The sequence below is a fragment of the Andrena cerasifolii genome, chromosome 14, assembly GCF_050908995.1.
Source record: "Andrena cerasifolii isolate SP2316 chromosome 14, iyAndCera1_principal, whole genome shotgun sequence".
Taxonomy (NCBI): domain Eukaryota; kingdom Metazoa; phylum Arthropoda; class Insecta; order Hymenoptera; family Andrenidae; genus Andrena; species Andrena cerasifolii.
This window is the reverse complement of record NC_135131.1, coordinates 8,812,520-8,833,452: the sequence shown is the minus strand read 5'-3', so window position 1 is coordinate 8,833,452 and position 20,933 is coordinate 8,812,520. Positions and strand designations below refer to the sequence as shown.

Here is a 20,933-nt window from a genome sequence, read left to right as displayed (position 1 = left end):
GCGCATATTTTCTGCGCCCCTGTGTCGCTGCGGCGCGACCTAGCACGGCCGTACATAAAATTACTTGCCGCGCAGACAGAAGCTGCATATTCATGCTCGACAGCGCCCGGTATTGCGCGCACCGATATTGCAAATCCAAGTTACGCTCTTCTCCGCGGGGCCGCGGTAAATTTCCGCGTATTCGCGACGAACTCGCGGATTAAAACGCGGGGATGTATGTTCTATGTACGCTGCAAGGTTGAGCGGAATGCTCGGGAGAGGCGCGTAGACCTCTTATCCCCGGAGAGCAAGGTGGGGGAGGCAGAGGCTCAAGGGAGCAGTGAAATTAATGCAATTGCAATTGGTACTGGATTCAGAGCGACTTGGCGCTGAACGCGTCAGAATTGCAAGTGATCTGGCACCAGGGTGGAATGTAGATGGATTATGTCGTTGCAGTAGGTTTCTAGGAGCTTCGGAGTAATCGTCAGGGCGATAGGACAGGATAAAGTTCAGGGAAGATTTCACTTGTCAATCTGCGAGCCAGTGCCTCAACTGGTTAAGAAGCTAACACTGGGTCTCCAATGAGCTCCAAACATGGACAGACTTGATTTAGCTTGTTTCGTGTAACTACCCTTGAGTTGCTCGATTAAGGCGGGAGGCCTACCTAGAAATAGCTTCGAAAAATCGATTTTTCGATTTTCATATTTTCTTCAAGTACATCTTGAAAATATTTCCTGAAAATGTCAAGTTAATCCGACTGAAATTGACAAAGTTATACGCGCGTAAGTACGTGTCCCTCGGTGTTAAATTGGCACAGTGGTAAAAGATCGATGAAATGTCAAGGTAGGTAAGCACATATTTTCGATATTTTCTTACTCAAATTGATGAGTTAAGTAACATTTACATCTTAGATTATTCACATGTTTCGCATAAAATAAAACGACGTGCAGGACATACTGTATCAACAAGAATCACAAATAGCAAATCAGTATAACTTATTACGGAAAAACTATGAAATTGACAAAAAGGACGGATGAGGGTTAATTCCCAAAAAATTAAATTTTTCCAGCCGTCGCACTAGGAAGACCCCTTACGAGCTATGCCCCAGACACTATTTGCTCCTCGATCAGTAGCCGCCTTTACCGAGATAGGTACCTACGTTCGCTTGCAGGATTTCCCGGGAAGTAGCACGCCACCGAGCAGACGAACGGTCTGCGTTCGCGGTCGATGCGTTCGATGACGCCTGATCCGCTTCCATTTATCAGATTGCTACGTCTACCGTGGGGCAAATGCCTCGCGTATGATTTTACGTCCGCGTGCGTGTACAATTACCGCCTCCGAACGAACACAGGTGTAATCCTAACCGTGTCGATCCGACATAGTCGCGTGCACGTACGCAGCCATCCGCACCGCCGCCGACTATAACGCGTCCGACACTCGTGGTCTAAGCTGGTGTGTACAGAGCGCTTCAAAACGCGTACGTTCATCGATCCGCAATTAGCGCCAGGCGGTGTAATTAGTTCGATGCTTCGGTGGATTGATCGGGCTCGCGATATTTCGCTGACAGCTTTAACGGTTGCCTTTCTCCGCGACGCTATTCGGTGCTCTCGCGCGGGTAATCTCATCGATGCCGGGCAGACATTGATATCTTATATCAGGGAGGTTCATCTATCGTAGCTTTCGTTACTCTCCTAGCTCGTCGTGTTCGTGTTTGTCGATTTTATTTGCTTTTATGGCGCGCTTGGTAAATACCCTCGGGTCTTCGATTAGGGGACCTCGAGCATACAGGCGAGGAGAAACAAGAGTTATCTCAGGTGGAGTTTCAGCGAAGGAATTGGTGATTCGTTGCGTTTATACAGGGACCATCCTCGGACCAGCTGCGCAGCGGGTTTACACGCGTTGGACACCGCGTAGCCCGCGCGCATTAACGCCGTTCTCCAGCAACTTATCGCGCGTTTGTAGCCGGAATTGCGCGTGAACAGGCCACATTCGAGCAGCAGATCTGATCCAGCACGGCTCGCGAGATTGGGCCCTCGCGGCGGGGAAACTAAGTTTGGAAACGATAGTTTAATGATGGCTGCGCCGCGAGTTTGAATAACACATTGTTGGCTGGGAAGCTGTCCCTGATAGGTACTCCGCGGAGTCTATAAGCTGTGAAATCTTGTTGCTTAGACGTGGTTAGAAATCGAGGGTGACCTGCTCCCGCTTGATTTCTGAGTCTCTTTATCCAGACCTAGATCTGACGTAACAGGTCAAAACATTTCTGCAGGACTTAGTCTACTCCAGAAACGGGACTTGAAATGTTAGAAACATTATTCCTCCTCTATTCTATGCAGGATATTTTTGAAATATTACTGAATTTATTGGACGGTAGAATTCCTAAGAAACTTACCGACGTGGCAATTTTTTCTTCCTTCTCGTGAATAACACTTCATCATCTGACTTTGGACGTATAATTCTATAACGCCCACTATTTTTTACTTCTTCCTCCGGGGAGAATCATCCCCTGATTGGGTACGTCGCGATTTACCAGGCACCCTGTGTGGAATCTGTGTGTGCCTCACGAAGGACTCCATTGCATCGCAACAAACAGCGTGGAAGCACGTTCAGAGGACCGGAGACGGTGGCTGGCTGGAACGAACAGCGTATGCACCGCTCGTACGAGCCTAAGATTGCAAGCTCGCAGCTGGATTCGAATCGAGGGGGTGGCAAAAGGAAGCTGGAGAAACCGCGAGATCAGTGCGCCTAGATATAGCAGCGTGATTCGGAGGGAATACTTCTGAAAATCTCACGAACATGCCATCCAGAATAAATTTGATAAACATTCCGAAATACCTACAGCAGTTTCTGTAACGTGATACTGTTTAAATACGTCGAAAGCTTCCCTCGCGTTAATTCGTTCAAATAATTAACCGGACGTTCTTCCAATCATTTCGATTGAAACAATCAAATAGATCCCTGGAAAGTGGCGGATAGTGGCGTGTTTCCATTCACACTGAGTTCTTCGGAAGTCCACCACCACTGGAGCTCGGATAGGGGATGTTATCGCTACGAGGGTCGTTGAACAAAGACCAGACACCGTGGCGAACTCGAGTAAAAGTTTTTTAATGGAGTTCCTATATAGTTGACCGTTGCGATAAATCTTCGGCTGGTAACTGCGTCAACGTTTTCCCTTCCACCCTGCCCCTTACTCGCCGCGAGCAAAGCGGCCGTCAGGGCCCGTAACTTCCGGCCAAAGTACACACACGTGACTGTAATCAAACATAGGCCCGATTCGCTGGTACAATTTCTCGATGACTCGTCGTCGGTTTGAATTATTAAATGCATGGGGTGGTGGCGTTCGAATAACTGCAGTGAAATGCACTTTGTAAGGGTGCAGTTCCAAGTGTGTTAGTCACAGATCCTCATCTCCTACCCATTGCAGTGAAGGTATTTCTGAACGAAAGATACATACTCCATGTATGACAGCGGCACACACATATGTACGGGGCCCGTGACAACCATAACTATCATTCGCGAAGTAGCCGCGAGCGACTCCTAGCCGTCAATTACCAAAATTGCGTCCACCCTCAGGACCTCCGCCACCCGCAGACTCATCATCGAACGTTATACCAACAGTCTTCCACCGCGACACAGGGTGCCCACGCAAACAGAGTCTCCCAGAGCCCCGTCTGCCTCCAAAGTTGCCGACTCGCCTGCGTCCTAACACTGTCCACTGCACCGTTGCCCTTCCTGCACCAGCTACGCGTGTTTGCGGCTCCCACTGAGGCGAGGGGTGCAGCGCCCCTTCCAGGCCAGTGTACATTCCTCCGCCTTCAGTGTCTAGCGCGTGAAGCTCTGTCGCACGGGATCCCGTGTGTACACGCGAGCATAACCCGTGGCGGCGAGTTTACAGACGGACGGACGTCGGATCGATCCGTGGCCGCGGAAGGGGTTGCTGGCGCGTTCACAGAGGGTGGGTGGACGTCCGCGAGGACGGAGGGAGGGTCGTATCTCTGAAGAAGGACGGAGATCCTTGCGCCCGATGCGCCGTCGCAACGCAGGACCGACGTCGGGACCAGCGGAGGCTTCTTGGTGTCCGGGTGGGGATGGGTTCTCCGTCTCTCTTCCACCCTGCTACCCTCGTTCAGCCCTGGTCCGCCGTCCTTTCTCGCCACCATGTCGTACTCCACCGTCACTTCATTCTTCCCCGTGTTTTCTGCCCCCTCTCGCTCCCAACCCTTTCACCTCTCTTTCCATCCCCGTTTCTCCTCGCGCGACTCTCCGTCAGCACACCCCACGCTCGACACCCCTCCAAATTCCCCACGGCTCTTTGTTCCCCTCCCTCTCTACTGCCTCCTCTCTACTATCGCTCTCCATCTCATCCACACGACCGACCCTGTCCCTGTTGCACCCCCGTGCGTCGATCTCCCTCTGATATCCCCGCACCCTCTCTCTCTCTCCGTCTCCTGACTCCCTCCTCGGCCACCACCCAACCGCCCCCACCCCGCCTCTCTGTCGTGCGCGCCTACTCTCTCTTTCTCTCCTGGCAGCCCTGCAAAAACAAGCATACGGCGATCCCCAGTAGCACCCTGGTACACAGACCAGGCCAGAACGTCACACCGGCTGGCCCTGGCGCCAGGTGTAACGTGGTCTCTCCTCCACCGACGTCACGACGTCACACACGGGCGTCGTGTCACGTGCCGGGGGCGCGCGTCACGCGACACGTCACCGTCTGACCTCAGACCCGATCTCACGCCGATCCGTCTGGGGATCGCGAATAGAGGCTAGGCCTCTGTCGATCCACCACTTTCGCGGCTTCGATCACGGCGGACTGTGCAGCATGATGCTCCTTGGATTCTCGTGGTGTTTCGTGCGGTGACAGGAGCGCCGACGAACGGGCATAAGTGTGCGGGACGTTTCACGTTCGACGCGCGAGCTGTCGTCGTTTCGGGGGAAGGATTTTCCAGTACCTTAGAAGACTCCTTTCAACTGGATGGACAGCTGCTCGAGGTTTCGTTGAGAAAGGGTCGTTGAGAAAGTTTCGTCTGCTTCCGCTGTGACAGTGCCTCCTCCCTGTATCTCGGTACCTCAGAGACGCCAGAGTGATCTGACTACCCTGTCTCGCGGAGGCTCGTACATCCCGTATAGCTCCGTTCTCGGACGAAGCTTGTGGAAGTGACAATAGAGAGCTCGTTGAATTTATTCGAGGTCCTCGACCCGACGAACTCTGAATGCTCTTAAAAAACAGTACCTTCTATCCAGTGTTAATTAGTGACTCTCCAATTTCTAGGTCTCTTTCGCACACGTGTTCACACGGACACATTCCGATACCTGATCCCCATACCTCCGACCTCGCGAGCCTCGAGGGCCGTGTTCAGCGTAAATCAATTTCGAAAATCGCCGAGGTTGATTGACCCCCACCATTGAGTGGATCCGCTTGAAAGGCCAGGTACCGTGGTACGCGTAAACACGCAGGTAACCGCGAGGTAGGGGTTGACTGCCACACGGGTTCGTTGTAGTCGATCGGCGGACGTGGTCGCGTACGGTTCTCCCGAGCACAGCTGACAGCGTGCCCTGGCGTTCGATGTGATCTGTGCGCATTGTTGCGATTTTGTTCGGTTGGATCAGTGTCTGATGGGCAACAGCCGGTGCTCCTCAAGCTGCCGGAAGTGAATCAGGGCGAACTATGAGGTGGAGGAATTATTTCCAGCACGAGGATCGGATACCGTGAAGCTGGCACTCAGCGAGCCAAAGGGGTTGTTCCGGAACGTTCATCGGTGAGTCTGCTCTCGTTAGTGCTTTTGCGACACGTGGCACGGGGATGCTCTCGAAATAATGAGACACGTACTGTTCGTATTTTGGGATTTTTAGCAATTCTTCCGCAGAAATTTCGATGTATATTACGAATTGTTCGAAGTAATCAGGTTTTTATTGCTGAGTTAAGGTCGGAATCCTATTCTTCGGGCTAAAAGCGTAGCACAATTAGAGTTTTTTTTTAAGATACTAGTGATTTGATTCATCTGAAGTTTGGACCATATTTTTATGCCTCTTTGAGGAAGCAACAGTTTTTTTTATGAATTTTTAATAACAAATATAGGAGTTATACATGATCGACCAACACGCTGCGCAAAATTCGTCGTCCGCTGGTGTGCATTATATTTATCTTCCTGGTAATCTAAAACAGAAAAATAATACGGCGTTTCACTGTATACATATGTAGCCATAATTTGATGAGCCAGAAAAAAATACAAATTTTTTTTTGAGGATTGTGGAGAGTCTTCAAATTGAAAGGTCTGAAACTTTAACTTTTGCTGTACAATTTTGCGCTAAATTTCTTATGTAATCAAAGAAGTATGTAACTTATGGGTATCTTGGTTCATTAAAGGATAAAGTAATGATTGTTGGACATACATGCCAAAATTGAAGGTAGTCGGTTCAGTGGTTACAGAAATATCGTGCAAACCAGCGGACAACGGTGGCGTGATAGTCGATCGTGCATAACTTCTATATTTAGTATTAAATATTAATAAAAAAAAAACTACAACTTCTTCAAAGATACATAAAAACATGGTCCAAATTTCAAATTATTCGAATCGCTAGTTTCTTAAAAAAAAAAATCTAAAATTTCGCAATGTTTGGAATGGAATTGAGTGGTTCTTGGTAAAAGGAATAAAAAACAATCTTGTTTAATAGTGTTACGGTAATTAAGTAGGTAATTGCAATTCACTTAAATGCGGGTAAATGAGGGGCAGATCGTAACAGGTGACCTTGACACATGTTCTCACGAAGTGACAACACAATTGCAATGAAACATCAATTCATAATTATTATATTACTACGAACATTATCATGTATGATTATGCTTTCTTCCTCGAACATGAATGTCACAACCCTTTTCCCATTAGTGTAGGAATGAATGTTTTCTAAGAGAGTTCAAAAGTCGCGCGCTCAGGCTGGCAGTTCTGCGAGAACAAACGTTGAAGACAGTCGTTAAGAATCCTAGTGAAAATCGAAAAAAGAGTGAATCGGATCGAGCGTGGCTTACGACTTAAAGTTCTATATATCAAACCAATATTCCTTATATACCTATATTTTTTGCAATTATAATTTAATAAATTCTCTTTAAATGAGATTATTAAAATCCTACATTACGCTTACGACTTAAAGTTCTATATATCAAACCAATATTCCTTATATACCTATATTTTTTGCAATTATAATTTAATAAATTCTCTTTAAATGAGATTATTAAAATCCTACATTAGTTACACAAAAATCTATTCCATAAATCCTTATCAGTAATTCCCCATTAATAAAGAAATACATGTCGCAGTCAATATCGACTCCGTTCCCGGCAAATATCGAATAAAATTTCTTCTTACAAGTTGCTACATTTCCACCGATTGCCAGCTACAACGATATCGTCCACATTGGCCAGTAATTATTTTAATTATCAGTATTACAACCACTCTCCACAGATTTGCAAACGTATGCAGCTTTGCGTTACTTTAATTAGCACTGATAATTACAAACGTATCGTTATCGTAACGAGTGTATCTTATACAAACGTTAAAATGTAAATACGAAACAATGCTCGATATAATTTGATTACATTTCGTCGGTTGATTCCCGTGATTCTTTATATAGAATAGTTACCGAAGCAGTAGATTTTACGGTCGTAAATATTCAACCCTTGCCAGTGCATGTACATTATGTACCTACGTAGATTTTTCTTTCGTCGAGACGTTTCCCCCGAGCTAAGGTCACCGTCGTTGTTTCCCTCGAATGAAAATGGAAGGGGCAATCTTGTTTACCAGCTCGGGTGCGTTCTGCTGTGTGCCTATGCCTCTTCCAATATCGGAAATACTTTTCGACTGTCTTCAATTTTCCCCTCCATTTCCATTACCCTTCTCGGGGTCCCTCGGTCTCGCGATTGATCGAAGAAGAGCGCCCTTTACCGTCGCGATTGATCGAAGAAGCGCGCCCTTTACCGTCGCGACGATAAAGAACGCCATTGTCTTCCATTATCCTTCCCACCATTTTAGGAAAAGCTGGCGACTCCGGCAAATTTAAATCCATATCGATACTGTCTAGAAAATGTGCCTTCCAACGAAGTCCGACGATAATTCGAGAAGAGACCGGATAATTCCCAATTCTCTCAGAAAACCAACAGAGTAAAGTGTAAATAAAAAATATATAAAAAGAATTTTTATGTTAAACGATTTTATTAAAAATGTAGTAAAAATTAAATTAAAATGCACTAAAAACTAAAAACTAATTATTTTCTTGTACTTCAATTTTGATGGTGTTAATATCACTTTAAATAAAATCGTGGGGCAGCAGAAGTTGAAGTATTAAAGTGATTCATATCCTGCTATGAAATATCATATATGCAAACATACAAACAGAGGATCGAAGCTGAATAAAATCATTTAGAAACGTGATGAATTTAGAAACCGAAGTCAAGCTGGCAGTAACTGCAGCCTTCCATCAATCTTCCCTTCAAATCAGAGGGCGCCTCGATCGAACGCAGGATTTATAAAACAATTGCGAACGCTTTATCTCCGTTCGCCAATGAATCGCAGTATCGCCGTTAATTCCAAGATTCCCCAGCGTTCCGCTGAAAATATGGCCGAATGGGGGATGGATGGGGAGGGTTGAAGCGTTTCAGACAACCTGGAAATGCACTCTGTTGCGCCACGCTTTGCATATCTAGACATTGTATATATCAAGTTATCCTTTGTATATCACGACTGACGGGGAACTGGCTTCATTTATCTTCCCTCCGACCCCCCCCCCTCCTCGCCACCAACCCCCTCCTTTTTTACATACAGAGACGAGCGCGCACATGTGCACATCCGATCATCCTCCTCTTCTCTTTTCCTCCTTCGTGATTTTTCAGCCGGACGATCCTTCACCGTTGGCACTCTGATTACGTTTCTACGTTCCCTGAATACCGGCGGCGGTTATACGCATAACACAGGGGGGGCTGGGGAGTATTCCCCCAGCCGTTCGAACGTGGAAAATTGCGAACGTGAAATCGAGAACGTTGCTCGCGAGATTTTCCACTGGACGGCTTTCTTCGGGCATTTTTCACCATCGATTTCAGAATACGCGGGCGAAAAATGGCACTCGCTATTCGTCGCAGTCGTCCGCGTTATATCCGCCACGAGCGGTTGTCCTTCTCGAGCTCTTGGCGTGGTTCTACCCTCTGGAGATGATTCGCCAGGGAGCAGGTGTTAAATTCCCCGAAAGAATAGAAGACCATGAGTTCCTCAACCAACCCCCGTTGAGCAATAATAACAGTCATTTCCAGCATACGATCTCACCCGAATCGAGGCATCCGCCAAAAAGAGCCCGCGTCCGCTCCACCTGTCAAGGCGCTTAAAACCAAAGCGACCGTTCTTTGGCAGGCGATACTCGGCGCAGAAACAACTCGGGGCGCGCGCACCACGCGAAGAAAGTGCCCTCAGCGAGCTGCGGTCTCCCGTCGCACGAAAAGGAGACAGCAACGAGCGCGGCGACCCGCGACCCCTGTGTACGGGCGCCAGCCGTTTGTGCGGGTGACTTTGACTCTAAATTGAACGTCGGGTAATTCACGCGGAAGTAATTGAACGGCCGTGGAAAAAGGTAACTGCGGGGGCCGGGCTCCGCGTGTGTGGGGTTCGTTTGAGGACTGCTCGCAAGCGTAGCGAGCTTAACTCGCGACACACAGCGTGTTCGCGCGCGGTATTTGCCCGGCGACGATTAATTCTTCGGGTATATCCAAAAGGCTTCTTTCATAAGCGGCTGCTGATGTTTGCTCTGCACACAAGTCGCGCGTTGGGCACACGCCACGCGGAAAACCGAGCGAGGGGTTGCGGGGTGGGTGGGTCAGGGGTGCAGGAGCAAAGAGGGTGGCGGAGGATGAGGCGCCTTTCATTCGTTCCACGCCGAATCCAGGAGACCCGCGGTATCAGGCTGGCTTAATTAGGGGAACACTCGATTCCTTAATTAAGTAGTAGACGTCTGTGCGCGCGATAATGAAAAGCTGGCTCGTGCCGACGGTTATCGCGGCTGTTTGAATTCCTCCACCCAAAATCGCGACTGGCTCGCGAGACACTGGAGCGACGCGGAGATTCACCCTCGAAATTAACGGGTTAAATCGGCGTCGTTGCCTCTGTCGGAGGTTTGTTGGTCGATCGGCGACACCTGCAGCTCGCGGAGATTGCGTGGCGCGCACCTCGGGATGGTTTCGGTCCTCTGCTTCCTGGATCTCTGAATCTGTAGATCGTTAACGTTCGTTTCTTTTTTTTTTTTCTATCGAATATTGTAGCCTGTAATTCGCAGGCAGTTGAAGCAGCGCGCGGTTTAATCGATCGCCGAGAAGGCGGGATATTTTAATGGAACGCTTGATTCGTAGGGAGGTGGTTAGGTCGAATTAGCAAGCGACGATTGTATTAATTTTGGAAAAGCAAGCGTTGAATGTTACAGATGAATGGTTTCTGGCATACGATACTGTTGTTATTGGTTTATGTAACGATGCACTTGATTCGCGCGCGCGCTTGCACCGGGCATTTCATCGGAGCCGTGGAAACAATGATTTAACTGTTATCATTATCAGTTTTAATTATGTACACCGGGATTTATTGTATTTAAATCAGTAGCCTCGGCAACGGTACAAACCAGCAGATTAATTAAATAGATAATTGGAGTGCTATTGTTCTACGTTAACCGCATCAGTTTCGTTTAATTGCGCCCATACTCGCGAAACGTTCACGCATGTTACCGTTTACCGTAATAGATCGAACACGCGACATTTCTACAGAGATTAATAAACAAACGTAGACAGCTGCACGGCTCCCAAATTTCGATACAGATTCCAGCTAAGCGGATCAAAATATCCGGAATGATAAAAGTTTCAATGGACCACAATCTAGTATCTCGGTTGAGGGGTAGGGGGATGAACAGGGAATGTCACAAAACAGTGTTATCGAGAAAATTAAGTTTTAATACTTTAGGTCATCAGTGAAGAAACAAGGTTCAATGAATTTAATTTTCATCGTAAATAATTGCTCGTTTTACTCTGATGGCAGAGACTTATACTTAGGTAAAGAGCGTGGACATTCCGTATTTCGTTCCAATGCAGAGTGGACGTTTTCTGTTTTTAACCAGTACACCAAATCGTTAACCCTCATCCGTCCCTCGTGCCAATTTCACACAGTTTTCCCACAATTAGTTATACTGTTCTGTTATTTGTGATTCCTGTATCAAGAAGGAAGTATGTGCTGCACATCCTTTTATTTTGTGGGAACGTTGTGAAAAATCTAAGATGAAAATGTTAACTCATTAATTTGAAAAAAAAATATCGAAAAATAACTATTTACCTTGTCATTTCGTCGATCTTTTGACTTCGTTTTGACACCGAGGAACAGATTCAGTTCGTGAAATGAGGAACGGTTGAGGCTTAACGTTATCTTTCGTTATATTTGAACTTTATAACCCTTCGTGATTCGACAGTTCTGTATTCCCAGTTGCCACCAACAAAATATGCCACAAATCGCAAGATCGCGAAAAATGCACGTTCTAATTTTTTCCCCCTTACCCTCGTCCGTCATTGTAACCTCCACTTGAACGCACTTGAAAAACAAGGTGCACTTCCCGCCAAGAATCAGAGTCCATTTTCCTCATTCACCCCTTCGTGTAACATCCCCGATGAGAGAAATTCGCCAGGTGTCACGAGGCAAAAACCGGCGCCCTGTATCACTCTGTTCAACCGTGGCACTATCAAAATGGATCGAGACGGTCGATGGAAAAACGTCCTCGCACGGAGACCACACTTCGCCCGTTCGTATCGGGGTGGACCATCAGGTGGCCGTTGCGCGATGGGATTCCTCGCTGGAGTTTATGCGAGATAATTTCCAATGGGCACGGGCATTCGTCAGTGTCATCCAGTGGGGGAGCAAAGAAGCTCTGTAATACGCGGAAAAAGCCTCTGGTCGCTTGGACAAGCGACGATCCCGCTGGTGTCTTGGTCGATCCGGCGGCTCCCCCGTCCAAGTTTCTTCCAGCCGTCGCGCCGTGCTCCGCTCCCCCGGAGCTGAGGGAGCACGGATTGTTAGCGACGGGAGCGGTTTAATTTTTCATCCTCCGCTGTTCTCTGAATTCGTCGAGTCCTTGGTAGTAGACACTCCTCGGCGCTTTGGCTTTCTTGCCGAGGACGAGGATGGGGATTGAGTTCGGGACATGGATCTTGCTTCTTTGCCGCCCCCGGCCGGGCGAATTTTTACGGCCCTCCACTTGTCACGCCGCGAGAAGTTTACATTCCGTGATGGCTGAGACTTGGCGGGATTATTTCGTCCCTTTAGTGAGCGATGCGTTCGCGAGCGTGTGTCGCACGCTCGCTGGCGAACGTGTAATACTTTGGGGCTCTGTTGGATAATATAAATTCCCAGTAAATCCAGCGGATTTATTTGAATAATTTCTTGGAAATCTAGCCTCGAAATTTTCTAACACCTGCGTTCTCAAACTCCGCGAGTCCGAGCCGATTTAATTCCTCGCCCGCGTTTTTATTCGTGAACGTACTTTGGATTAAACGACGTGAAATTCAAGGATTGAATAAAAAAAAAAAAAACGCCCGAAAGCACGAATGTCGAAGGCCCGACAGTATTTTCACGCGACAAAATGCATCATGGTTCGCTGTTCGACAAAGGGGGAGAAAAATGGGGATTACAAATTGCCACGATCTCTGGCGATGGCCCCATTTTTTGGGAGATGGAAGGGAAATTGATTTTTTATCGTTGAGCGAATGGCTGCGTTTCCACAGAATCCTGGTGTTGTCGGTTTCGCGAAATGGAGAATAGGTATTGTTGCCTTGCGGGGTGGGGCGGAGGGGGCAACGGGTGCGAGGCCGGAGGAAATTGCACCAGGGGAATATTTTAGCGCCGCTAAATCTATTACGCGAAGGCTATTATAGTGAAATATTTATGGGCTTCCACATTGCCAGCTTAATCGTTAGCGGATTTCAGTTCTGGTGCCGTTTTTCTATTACCTTTTTCCGATGGAAAAATCCCAAACAAATCCTCCCCGTTTGTTATCTCCTTCTAATTTCATTTTCAATCCGCTTCGGACTCGTTTTCGAAACTGCGCGCCGTGAAATGATTAGCCTGAAAAGCGCCTCGCGCATTTATTTATTTCACTGCCGCGCAATTTTCGAGACCGCTGAAAGGCCAATGTGTATCGTCGAGTAGCCCTGAAAGTCATCGGGAAGCGGGTGTATACGCGGCGAGAAGCAATTCACTTCCCTCCCCTGCACTTACGCAAAGGGACTGGCTGCTTTACAGGTTTCGACGAATATGTAACTCCGAATGTCGCTCGTTTTGCGTTACGAAAAATGGAGAGCAGCGCGAGTGGAGGGTAAGTTAAAAAAGCGTGTTGAGGTGGAGCTGCTTGCTGAAGTGGGAAATAAAGCAGGCGTCTCGTTCGCTAAAACTGTTACTGGTCACAGCGCGAACTGAGAAACATCGTATAGCCAGACGAAATTATTCAAATTAATCGTCAGACTATCCATATTAACTGAAATCGAAAGAATCTCCACCGCAATATAAATTTTAAGCCAGTACCTGAATTGTAAACGATAGAATTTCTAGAATAAAGAACAGCAGGCCTTGATACCTTCTTTTTCTTATAATAATCAATTTCTACCACCACAGTAGAATATTCGCGTGTCGAGACGGTGGATGAAGGGGTTCGCGAGGGCACGATTAGTCGACGACGTTATAGTCGAACGGAACAGATTTTAGAGCGTATTGGGGACAAGGTAAAATGCCATGGGAAAATTCTGCTCCGATAAATAACCCCCCCAGCTAGGGTAAGGGCGGACGAAATCGGCGTCTCGACAAGAGCACAACCCTTAGTCGCTCATTAAACGAATTTTTTTGCGCCCTTTCCGTGCTTCCAATTAAGGTTGCAGTTCCACGCGATGGCCGTGCTTAATCTTTCTCTCCCTCGGCCTCCCCTTCGTCTCGCGTTTCTTCGACCGTTCGAGATTAGCACGGAGTCGGGGAGGGGGGGTGAAACTGGGGAAGGCTCGATGGGGAAGGACACGTTGAACCACAGAGGGGTTGGAAATGTCAGTGGGTTGCCAGTGGCTTGGCAATGCGACTATGTAGGCTGGTCTTTAATGCCCGTTCTTTCGTAAATGTTACATTACCCCATGAATAATAGGTTGTTTCTCTCGTAAACTGGCTCATATAAAGCGATGCAAGCTGGCATTTTCACGACTGCGGAAAGTATGGCGACAAAACCCATTCTTCTCTCTACTGTTTCTTTTACGCGGCTTGCCAACTATTATTGCAATCCTCCCCCTTTTATCACAGCTGCGTATGAGTTTTTGATTAATCGAGTGCTCGCGTTGAAAATAACTGTTGCAATGTCTGCGTACCTTTCGGATAAAGGGGAATGCGTCGGAGGTAATGCAGAAGTCATTCTGCTGTATTACTAAAAGGGGGTGGAAATGATATTGTAAGCAATCATCGGTCTTCTTCGTTTTCTCTCGTGTGCAGCGTTCGTTCCATTCTCCTCGTATTATGTAAGAACGAACGAGCCGCAGTGTTCGGCGCGACTCGAGTATTTTATAATGACAACGTAAGGTTGCGTGCTGCAATATTCAGGGCGCAATTTCTGTAAGAGCACCGCGCGATATCGTATTACTCCGCGATGGCGATCGCACCGGCGGAAGATTTTACACCACGCCCCCTCAAGATGGTGTTTCATTATCGAGCTCCGAATAGAGCGATATTTCACAGATATTATGACCATAAATTAAGACTCCTTCCCCACGTGCCCTGAAATTTTCGCGTTACTTTCCTCAAGGACCCATTGGCGGCTCGATGGGGGTGGCAACGTAAACTGTGGACATTAAAAGATATTTCTTCTTTCGAAGAAGCAGGTTTTTATTAACCCTCGGTTGTCACATTGGGTTGAAATGACCCACAGTTTGACTTTCAGGTAAAATATCTTTCAGGCAGCATTGGAAATGGTATTACTGTTATTTAAACACTATGGTACTTTAAATATTCATTTTAAATGTTCAAACTTTACCTCAGAATTTTTACTTTATTTATTATTATTATTTTTATTATTATTATTATTTCGACTTTATTACTCATAACAGACAGTTTTTAAAGGTAGTTCCTAACCAACTATGTTATTAGTTAAATTAGAGCTCGGTAATAAACGATAAATATAAAGTAGTATGATACTATAGAAGTAATAATAATTTGTACCCTCATGTATATATATTTTAAAAAGTTCAATGTTGATATAAATAATTTTAATACGAAAATAGAATATTAAATTGCTTACACTTCTTGAATATAGCTTTCCTGTTCAGAAGAAAAGCTGAAAATATAACCCCCTATTTTCGACTCTGCCATATGCCACTGTGCTAAAAGGCATCAACCTTAATTAACAATTTCTTGATAACTATGTGGTAAATCGATTTTAAACTTTGTACAAGAGTTTCTTGTATTACAAATTAGTTTAGAAGGAAATTTGAAAGAATTCTTGAATTTAGTAGATTATTCAGGAACTACCTTAAGTAGCAGCTGATTGAAAATTGGCTTGGGTCGGATCGATCCATTGCGACAAATACGTTCGAAGAAATAGGCGTGACACGCGAGGGTTAATGTAGCTTCACCGTCGCATTATAATTAATTATTCTCTTTAGTGAGTTTAAAGTTTACGATATAGAAGTAGGTGGAAAGTGACCTTTACCTTATTCAATTGCTTCCACTTCGACGCATCATCCAAAATCATTCGTTTATCCCACGTTTTAGCAATTTCCCTTGCCTTTCAAACGTGAAATGCACGCGCAACGCTTAAAAGTTGCCGCAACAAGGCAGATTCTTAATTACCAATCGCGAACCACCCACGGGAAGCGAACTTGCAGTCAATTAAACTTGCAGCCCCAGCCCGAGCAGGGGCCTCGAAAAATTTCCCTCGCCGCTAATCGCTTCACGGGCTAATTCTCACCGCCGAGAATCCTTGCGCTGGAAAATATATTTAACCTCCGTGCAACTCGTCATGGTCATCGAGAGCCCTGGGCGGTCAAACCTTCCACGACACTTTATAACTCGCCACAACTCGAGAAAACTCACTCCCTCTCCACAGAGTGAAACACACCCCATCCAAAAAATAAAAAAAACCAAAGAGAAGCAGGCTTCAATGACAAAAAAAAACCTAAAAAATTGCACTGCGGATTCGCAGAATTCTCAGAAAGTCCTGCAAAGTATTTATCCCATCTCACCCAGACTCTTCTCTTCCTCCTCGTTCCGAGAAGTCGAACAGGCGCTCGAGGAATCGTTGTTAGACCGTTACAAAGATAGCATCGGGGCGGCGAGGGGGGTGTAATTGAAGGGCGCGTAAAGGGTTTCGCGTGGGGGTGGCAAAGCGAGGAGTGAGCCGATGACTCTGTCGTTGTCGCTTTGAAGGGTGGGGCGAAAACGACGTGACTGAAGGAGGAGCGGGTGCAACCTCGACGACGATAATGATTTATTAATGAGGCTCGAATAGCCGACCAGTATACGATGTCAGAGGTGGAGAGAAGATGGCGAAAGAGTCTCCTTGGGAGTCAAAGTTGTCTTTGTGCCATTGCCGGCACGCTTCCTTCCTCTTCCTCGGCGGATTGCACAGCGCAGACGGCGGGGGATGAAAAACGCCCCTGGGGGCTTCTGATTTCGTGGTGTACAGGGTAGTATGCACTGGTTAACTTCGTATTTGTTGACGGCACGGTGGTAACGCGAATGGACTGGGCCACCCCCGCGCTCCAGGGATTAATCCTGCACGAGGGAAGCCCAGTTTTTAGCACTCCGCCAGCCCCTCGCCGTGATAAGGTAGCTTAACCTGTGATTATTCCGTCTGCGAATACGCGCAGCCACCGGCAGTCGCTTCCTCCAGGTGTCCGCGATCATTAAAACCCAAACTCTCTCATACTCGAGCGATTGGATAGTCCTTTGCGAACTCCTGATAATTCCCAACAATGTCCACTCTGCTGAAATCGACGACTTTCGTGGTTGGATTACCACGCCGCGAACTTTTACGTAGATTTACAGTTTGGGCATGTTTATGCTCTCCGCGCGAACGAGGCCTTTGTTTCCCCGGTCGCGAAGCTGATTCGAGAAGCGTTCGCGAGATTCGTCAGACCTGCCGCTCGAGATGACGCCGAGGGGACATTGTGATTCGAGAGTCGAGAAGTCTTTTCGCGAGTTCGTCTTATTCCACTTGTTTCCCCTCGTTCTCCGAGCCGCACGTAGAGTCGATTTCGCTTGGAATCGCGCGACTTTCCCAATCGATCCTGCCGCGCACGGGGGCTGGTGACTCGGACACATTTTGCGAAATCTTCTGACTTGGGGAACTGCAGATATTTGAGGGAAAAATTCGCATTTTCTTGGAGATAAATGTTGGGAGAACTTGGAAGTTAGACGTTCACTGTGTAAAAGATGAACTTTTAACTTTCGCGGTAGTATATTCACGGTTTTCTTGAAAATAAGTGTGGCTGATTATGCGTAGACCTCTTTCACTTAGAGTCTACGTTACATTGTCACTTGCTGTGCCTCTTTAAATATATGACACACAAATTATTCTGCAGATTAATTCGAAGGGAAGCCCTTCGAGCCACGAAACGTTGGAGGAACTTTATCGACTTGAGAAATTCACGAGTTAATCTCATTTTTCATCCGCTGCAACTGGATCGAATCGAGTATACACAAAGGTTCTGGCAGGCTGCGGAGGATTCTCATTATCCCGAATATAAATGTTAGAACACGCGAAACGAGTAGTTTAACCATGTAAACGGAGAACTTAGAACCACTCCCAGGCTGGGATAAAAAAGAAAGAAAAAAAATAATCGCCCGCCAAGATAATGAAGACGACGAATGAGAGCACGGTGTTCTTTTCACAAACAGGGAGCAATTAGCAAAAATACACGCGAAATGCTTACGGGAATATCAAATGAACGCGCATAGCTGCGGGATGACGATAACGCTGCGGCCCCCCTCCCCGGGATGCAATTAAATTATATTCGCGAAAATAAATTTAACGATTCGCGTTACGAGCCGCGCGCAATTAAACGTATCAGCTATGAGAAAGAAATTAAAAACCGACACGATGTGTTACTTCGAAACCGCGGCTGGAACGGCTGAACGGCCGAGAATGAAATGTATTTTTCGCGTAATATTGTGTCCACAATAATTGTTTCGCCGGCGGAAATAATATCTGTTACGAGAGCGTAATGACGGTGAAACCGAGGTGCTCGCTTCCGCGGGTTTGCACAGCAGGCATGGGAACGTTTCCCGCGGGTTTCTCCGCGGGCCCGAAAGGGTTAAGCAGCTGGGAGAATTTCTGATAAGCGGGATTAATTAGCGGTTTGATTTATGAAGCAGAATGTAGAATCACTGGTACGCGTTTTCAGGGCGAGATCGAGTATCGCGCGAGAAACGCTGAACCACTCCCTTCTGTGTGTCGATGACACCCACGTATAACGTCTGGTAATTCGAGTGTCCGATCCTCTGTGAAATCTAAGCCGTATCTTCTCTTAAATGAACCACAGCTTTGGTATCGATGACTGAATCGCTCGAAATGCCCCGTAATTTTCCATTACAGGAGCAGAGACCTTCTGACATAGCTCCTCGAGTTGTGCGGCACAGAAATAGTGGCGTCGAAGGGAGATTCAAATTTCCTTCGCAGAAAGTTTCGAAAGTCCTCCACGAAAATTTTGCGAACGTTACAACGATCATTGGGAGGTAACTTGCTTCGTTCGCGAAGGTTACTCTTAAAACTATAGATTGGGGGTGCATTGTAATTCGAGTGGTTTCTTCGCGGAAAGCGATCCGAAAGTGGCGGTAAATGAACTCGATTTGCGATATCGGCAGAGAGGGAATCGATCGTTCCACTTCCCCCAGCAGGTATTCTTTTAACCAGGTCGAAGACTTCCGGCAATTTGGCAGTGCAAGTAAAAAGTGTAACTCGAGTGTGTAGTTCGCGACAGGCCGCTCTGGTACCTTGGAGATGCGTCCAATCCACACCAGCAACGTGCAACAACCTCCTTCTCCTCTCCTTATTTCGATATCTCAGGGAATATCGCCTCACAGAGTCGATACGCCAGCTTGATTAAACGAGAAGGACGTGACGGGTTATGCAAGAAGCAGCGAAAGAACAATGCAGGCCAAGCGTGCCCTAAACTCGACGAGGGATTCGAAACTAGGTACTCCAGCCTCGCGAACCCTTCGTTCTTCCGAATTCAAAAGGACGAGACCTTGTCTACCAGAACATTTGAACCTGTTCTTCGTTGACGTGATCCAGCAATCTGAAGAGGAACGGGATGTAGCGTAGCTTGTGATTCAATCCGGTTTCTCCGTTTCCACGGGATTCTGGCAACAAGCTCTCGTCTCGCGGAGTCTGTGACGCGAAAAGAAAGATAAGAAAGGCCGAGGTGTCGAATTCTTTGGGGGCAACTATTGACTGGAGACAAGATGAAGTGCTCCTTCGCACGTAAATTACGCATGCACGTGCCAATAGACTCTGTAATCCAGTTTATTAAAATACTGAACAACAGTTCGTGAGATAAAATTCTTAAATACTCAAGCCTCGGCTCCTCCTCAATTGAAACCCCCACAAACCTACTACGGTATCCGAAACCTCGGTACCCAACCGTCTCAATAAAACATGACCAATAGATCCTCCCCCGCGCCTCCAACTGTGCACGAAAGCGAGGCAAGCGTGCTATCAGACTGCGTGTATCTCCCCCCGCGCCTCTTACGAAAGAGACCACTCGGAAAAGTAATTAGCATAATAAATTAGCCAGCGAATAAAAGGCAGCGTGCACGGTGCGCGAGCATGGTCAACGACGTCGCTCGGCCGTGATTAGGGTAACAAAACGAGGACGCGGCTGGCCGGGGGGCGAAAGGGTTAATCCGTGTTTCGGGGGTGAGGGGGGGTGGAACATCAATTAGCGACAAGTCGTCCGAGGAGTGGGAGAGGCGTCTCGCGGAGATACGCCCCTGCTCGCCAGGAAACTGTGCCAGAGACACGCGTCCCGCCTTTTTACGGCCGTTCGTTAGCCGCTGGCGGAACGCTCGCTGGAGGATTCAAGCGTTTTCGGGCAGAGCGGGCCGGAATTAGCTCAACTGCATTCTCGTCGTCGGCTTTGACGGACCGGGGGCGGCACGTTTAGCCCTGTGGAACTGGGTCGCGCCGCGGATACCGCCTGACAGTCGCGACACCCTGTTCAGAAGGGTGCAGCCGCTTCGGAGAGGTGTTTTCCACGGGTCGCGGACTTTCCGGACTTGGATACGCGACTTACGGCCTCTTCGGCGCTGGGATGCGACGCGGACACGGGGGACGCTGTTATTCTGGGGAGAAGTTCGGGGATCGATGGGGTGCAGCTGGCAGGGTGGGCCTGGTGGAGTTCGAACTTAGATTCTGAGGTATTATTGCAAACTAGAGGAGTTTCAGCGACTGCGAGCGCTACTGGGGTCCTGTTTCGTCGACTTTTCTCGTATACAGAAGGATTTGTTTGAATATTCAACTAGTGGTTAGCTGCCACGTTCGGGCAACTTTGAGTTAGGCCATTCTTGGGTAACGATACTCGGGTTTAATACAGAACGCCTATTCGTTGGTGAATATTTCTTTTTGATATACACAGAGGTAGAGGATCCAATTACTGACAATGAAAATAGACGAAGTTTCACATAGAAATTTGTTTCACTGATTCTCGCAAATGGTAATTATACAAAATCCTTAAGAATCCTGGCAAAATTTTAGTGAAAAGTACTCGAAAAACTTACCTGCTTTATTTTCTTTTTGTGGAGTGACATGGTGACTCGACTTGTTAATGGCGTATGGCTAACTGTTGTACACAGTTTCTACCGATAGGGGCGATTGCGACTGTCTTAGGTTAAAAGAAACAGCGGGGAACAAGAAAAACTTTTCTT

The 20,933-nt window shown here is 47.2% G+C and overlaps 2 protein-coding genes across 5 annotated transcripts in view; one reads left to right on the top strand and one right to left on the bottom strand.

The window, feature by feature from the left end:
* Rpl35a (ribosomal protein L35A) overlaps positions 1 to 20,933 on the bottom strand; it is a 168,803-nt gene that overhangs the window by 124,430 nt on the left and 23,440 nt on the right. The window lies entirely within an intron of this gene.
* Positions 4,563 to 20,933, top strand: part of Nlg-5 (neuroligin 5) — a 158,710-nt gene continuing 142,339 nt past the window's right edge. For all 4 annotated transcript variants that reach the window (XM_076827164.1, XM_076827162.1, XM_076827163.1 and 1 more), the window contains exon 1: positions 4,563 to 5,738. The gene's annotated coding sequence lies outside the window, so the exon portion shown is untranslated. The remainder of the gene's footprint in view (positions 5,739 to 20,933) is intronic.